This window comes from Capricornis sumatraensis, chromosome 8, assembly GCF_032405125.1.
Source record: "Capricornis sumatraensis isolate serow.1 chromosome 8, serow.2, whole genome shotgun sequence".
In the NCBI taxonomy this organism is placed as follows: Eukaryota; Metazoa; Chordata; class Mammalia; order Artiodactyla; family Bovidae; genus Capricornis; species Capricornis sumatraensis.
Genome location: NC_091076.1, coordinates 53,954,911 through 53,960,910, shown reverse-complemented (window position 1 = coordinate 53,960,910; position 6,000 = coordinate 53,954,911).

Sequence of the window (6,000 nt, the reverse complement as noted above, 5' to 3'; positions counted from 1 at the left end):
TAGTTTCATATTTATATTCATCAGTTATCTATGGTTTTATTTTTCTTGCTGATTGTCTGATTTAGGTATTGCGTTTACAGTATCCTCATGCAATAAGTTAGACAATCTTCTCATTTTCTGTTACGTAGATGATGGATACATTAAAATGATCTGTTTCTTTAAGGTTTCTGGAAAATAAAAACTGCTTGTAAAATTGTCTCATTGTAATGTTACTTTTTAAAAATACCTTTTATTTTCTCTTACTTCAGGCTTTATATCTATTCTGCCTCTATATTTTTTCTTGAGTTAGTTACAGTAAGTAAAAATTTTCTAAGAATTCATGCATTTTATCTAAATTTTACAACTTGTGTAAAAGTTGTTCAAAACTGGTAAACTTAATACTACACGGGCATATTTTAACTCATGTGCCCTATGACACCATTATTTATTCAAACTTCTTTACTTTTATTCTTAATAAATTTTATCACTGTTTCACTTACTTTATTACTCTTTCAAATAATCACTTCTAAAATTTTGTACATTCTCTGCATTTTATGCATTTTTTGTGTTCTTCAATTTTGCCCACATCTATAATGTATTTCTACTTCTGATTTCTGAGGGATTGCTCTGTATTTTTCCTAACGTCTTAGTCTAGACATTTCACTTATTCATTTTCTGTGTCTTTTTAACTTAAAATATTTTGTGTTATGAGTTTCCTTCTAAGTGTAATTACACTTAATTACATATTATAATTATTTCATTTACCTTAAAATGATAAGCATTATTTTTAAAATATAACTTTGCTATGTAAAGTATTCCAGATTAATAGTGACTTTCTCTCATAACTTTGAGGATTGGATTTTAATGCTTGTTTCTTTTTTTCTACCAAAAAGTAATTTGTCAGTCTAATCTTTGTTTTGTAGGTAATCTAAATTTTTTTTATTTATCCCTCTGCCTGTCTGGCTTCAAAGTTACATTTTGTTTTATCTCTGTCACATTGCAGTTTTAATAAAATATTTTTGAACTGATTTTTCTATGTTTTCTTATCTATGTTATATAATTAGATAGTATATTATATATTTATCTTCTGATAGAGGTACTTCACTAGTTTTAAACAAAAAATATTCAACATTTTTTCATATATTGCTACTATATTATGTTTTTCTGAGATTTCATGAGGATGATTGGAACTTTTATTCTTAATCTTTTAAATTTATTTTTATATTTTACATCTTTATGTAGAGATGGAAATGGCAACCCACTCCAATATTCTTGTCTGGAAATCCGATGGACAGAGGATCCTGACAGGCTACAGTCTGTGGGGTTGCAAGAGTCAGACATGATTTAGCAACTAAAATACTACTACATCTTTTTTACTCTAACTCTTTTGGCTTTAATTTTCTGTAGTCTAGTTCACTAATTCTCTTTGTTGTTGTTGTTTAGTCCCGAAGTTGTGTCTGACTCTTTGAAACACCATGGACTGGAGCATGCCAGGCTTCCCTGTCCCTCACTATCCCTGGGAGCTTGCTCAAATTCATGTCCACTGAGTTGATGATTTTATCTAACCATCTCAATCTCTGCCACCCTCTTCTCCTTTTGCCTTCAATCTTTCCCAGCCTCAGAGTCTTTTCCAGTGAAGTAGCTCTTCACATCAGGTGGCCAAATGTTAGAGCCTCAGCTTCAGCTTCAGCACTAATCCTTCCAATGAATATTCAGGGTTGATTTTCCTTAGGAGAAATTGGTTTGATCTTGCAGTCCAAGGAACTTTCAAGAGTCTTCTCCAACACTACAATTAAAAAGCATCAGCAATTTGGCCTTCAGCCTTCTTTATGGTCTAACTCACATCTGTAGATGACTACTGGAAAAACCACAGCTTTGACTATAGGGACCTTTGTCAGCAAACTGATGACTTTGCTTTTTAATATGCTGTCTTGGTTTGTCACAACTTTCCTTCCAAGGAGCAAGTGTGTTTTAATTTTCATGGCTTCATTTACCTTTTGCAGTGACTTTAGGGCCCAATAAAACAAAATCTGTCACTGCTTCTACTTTTTCCCCTTCTATTTCACATGAAGTGATGGGACCATATGCCATGATCTTAGTTTTTGGAATGCTGAGTTTTAAGCCATCTTTTTCACTCTCACTCTCATCAAGAGGCGCTTTAGTTCCTCTTTGCCTTCTGACATAAGGGTGGTGTCATCTGTATATCTGAGGTTGTTAATATTTCTCCGAGCAATCTTGATTCCAGCTTGTGCTTCATCCAGATTAGCATTTCACGTGATGTACTCTGCATATAAGTTAAATAAACATGGTGACAATCTAGACCCATGTAGTACTCCTTTCTCAATTTTGAACCAGTCCCTTGTTTCATGTAAGCTTCTAACTGTTGCTTCTTGACCTGCATATGTTTCTCAGGAGACAGATAAGGTGGTCTGTACTTCCATCTCTTGAAGAATTTTCCACAGTTTTTGTGATCCATGCATTCAAAGGCTTTCACTTATCTGTTTTTAACCCATCCATTTAATTTCTCATATTAAAATTTATATTTTATATCCAAAGTTTTATTTGATTATTTTTCAAATATCTTTGGTCATTTGTTATAAACTCTTGCTGTTTCATCAGTTTTGGTATTTCTCCTTTTATATTGAAAATAACTCAATTCATTTATTTTATATTTTAATATGAAATCTGTTATATTTTAAGTGAATTATATCCTAACTTTGTATTTTCTTGCTGAATCTTTCAATCATTTCTCTATTTTTTCCTAATTTTTTTTTAATTGGCATTAATTTGGTTCATTAAGCTCATCAGAATCCCTGAGGTCTAAATAATGCTCTTGCCCCTTTGGTTCTTCTGGGATATATGGTGCTGCTACTAAAGTGGGAGCCCTTTTAGTACCCTTTTAGCATCCCCAGCTTAGTGGAGGAAGAAAAGTTCTAATTATGCCATTTTGTCACTGACTTAGAGGTCAGTCTTTGAATAACAGTTGGTATTACATAAGTATTTGTCCTCAGAATCACTAAATTGCAGGTTTTTAATGCTTCGTGATCAGATACCATTCCCAAACTCTTGGAAAAAGAAAGTTGATACTTTTCTTTCCTTCCCTCAAGCCATAATATGTATAATAATAAAAATAGGGTCTAAATTCATATTTGAAGTAAAAGAGACTTGAAGGGAGCCATATAATCAGAATCACACAATTTAAAAGAATAATTTATTTCAGTATTTATTTATTTTTGGCTGTGCTGAGTTCTGTTGCTGAGCCTGTTGCTGCATAGGCTTTTCTGTAGTTGCAGTGAGTGGGGGCTACTTTTCAGTTGTGCTGCGGGGCTTCTCATCGTGTGGCTTCTTTTGTTGCAGAGCATGGGCTCTCTGGTGTGTGGGCTCAGTAGTTGCGTCTCCTTGACTCTCAATCACAGGCTCAGTGGTGGTGGTGCATTGGTTTAGTTGCTCTGTGGCATGTAGAATCTTCCAAGACCAGGGAATGAATCTATGTCTCCTTCATTGGCAGGTGGCTTTTTCAGCACTGAGCCATCAGGGAAACCCCACAAATTTTTTTTAAAGACTTTTCACTTTTTAGAGAATCCACTGTTTTTTATTAATATACCTAAATAATATGACTATTTAGATTATACCTCCCTTTTCAAAATATTTGTCACAAGATATCTTGTTTTAGATATAACATTTGCATCAAAGATGTTTTAATTGATATTTCAGCTATGAAACCACAGAATTCACTTTTTTAAAGGCCCACTTACTGATACTGAAAATATTTTTAAGAATTGTGTTTCACTTAATTATATTTTATATTGTCTTTGGCTAAGGCAAATTGATTTTTATTTTCAAGGTAATATAAATAGTTGTAACTATTTGTTCTCCACCATGTTAAAACTATTGAAATGGAAGAAAATTAGGCTTTATGGCTAGGTGTTATTTTTTAAAGGGTAACAGAGGAGTTAAATATCATATAAAATTGAGACTGTCTTTTCTTCAGTTCAGTGTCCATGGACTTGCTGGTATAAAATTTCATGGAGAGACATATTTTGTAGATTTTATATTTCCTTTTTAAAGTCCTCTTGATACATCTGAAAGCATGTGCATTAGTGCCTACAAAGAGCAAAATCAATGTAGACCATATAAATTATAGCACATGATAATAGCCTGATTTGTTGGTACCCTGTCATTCTCTTATCTTATTCTACCTTTGAGGAAAATAAATTATTTTGGGTGCTGGATATTTGATCATAGCTAAATCTGCTTTTCTTGTGTAAAGTGTGCAGCACTTACACTGTGCCTATGACTAAATATCTGTGCACTAAAAATAAAAACACCATGCTCCAAATACTTGCATGTGTGTGTGCATGTTCAGTCATGTCTGACTCTTTGCGACACCATGGACTGTAGTCCACCAGGCTCCTCTCTTCATGGGATTTTCAGGCAAGCATATTGGAGTGAATTGCCATTTCCTCTTCCAGGGGACCTTCCCAACCCAGAGAACAAACCCCAGGTCTCCTGCTTCTCCTGGCATTAACAGGCAGATTCTTTACCACTGAGCCACTTGGGAAGCCCAGGATACTTTAAAGTACACAGTTTTTGGAGATTTCAGCCTCATTAAAATTTCAAAATTACTGTTTTTTCTTTCATTTGGGGCATTTTCCAGTTGTTAACCCTATCATTTAATACAGTTTCAGACTAGGAAAATAATTTGATATCAGGATAACTTCCATTTGGAGAAGGCAATGGCACCCCACTCCAGTACTCTTGCCTGGAAAATCCCATGGATTGAGGAGCCTGGTAGGCTGCAGTCTATGCTAAGGGTTGGACACGACTGAGCGACTTCTCTTTCACTTTTCACTTTCATGCATTGGAGAAGGAAATGGCAACCCACTCCAGTGTTCTTGCCTGGAGAATCCCAGGGACGGGGCATCCTGGTGGGTTGCTGTCTATGGGGTTGCACAGAGTCGGACACGACTGAAGTGACGTAGCAGCAATATTAAGATTCTGAATCATAACAAAAAGTAGCTTCTTTTAGAATTCACTTTAAATAAAAATATTTAGGAAGAATGTTTTAATCACACAGAAACTATACTGATCCATTATTTTCTAAAGCAAATAGCACCAAACACTGTTTCTGGTGACTTAGATGGTAAAGAATCTGCCTGTGATGCAGGAGACCAGGGTTTGATCTCTGGGGCAGAAAGATTGCCTGAGAAAGGAAGTATCTACTAACCCACCCCAGTCTTCTTGCCTGAAAAATTCCATGGAGAGAAGAGCTTGGCCGGTTACAGTCCATAAAGTGTCAAAGAGTTGGACGTGACTGAGTGGCTAACACTTTCATTCACTAATATTAAGATTTTGAGTCATGACATAATTACTTTTGATAAAAATGTTGAATAAGAATGTCTTGATCACACAGAAACTATACTGATTCATTATTTTGTAAACCAAGCATAACCAAACACTGTTTCTAAAGTGATTTCATAGCATATGAAAAACAAAACAAACAAATTGAAAAACAACTGCCTTTAAGTGTTTACCACTTGAAAAGAAGTGAAAGTGTTAGTCACTCAGTCACGTTGATTCTTGGGACCCCATGGTTCACATGTAGCTGTCAGGCTTCTCTGTCCATGGGATTCTCCAGGCAAGATAATACTAGAGAGGGTAGTATTCTTAAGGGGATCTTCTTGACCCAGGGATCAAACCCAGGTCTCTCAAAAAACATTTAAACTGAAAACTCTAATAAATTTCTAAATTATTAAGAAAATTAAGAAGCAATTTGAATTATAAGAAGCCCTATCAAATCCATGTCAACTGAAGGGATGAATTATAAGAGATTATTCAAGATAGTTGATTTATATTTTTGAGCTACACAGTTTCTTAAAGAACTTACAAGTTACTAAATAGAGGTCTTTCCTTATATATAATAGATTTTCAATATTCCTTTGAATACAAATAATTAGTACGCTAAAATTCTTAAAGGCATTATACATGGAAGTAGTATTTTCTTACATAAGTTAGTTTACC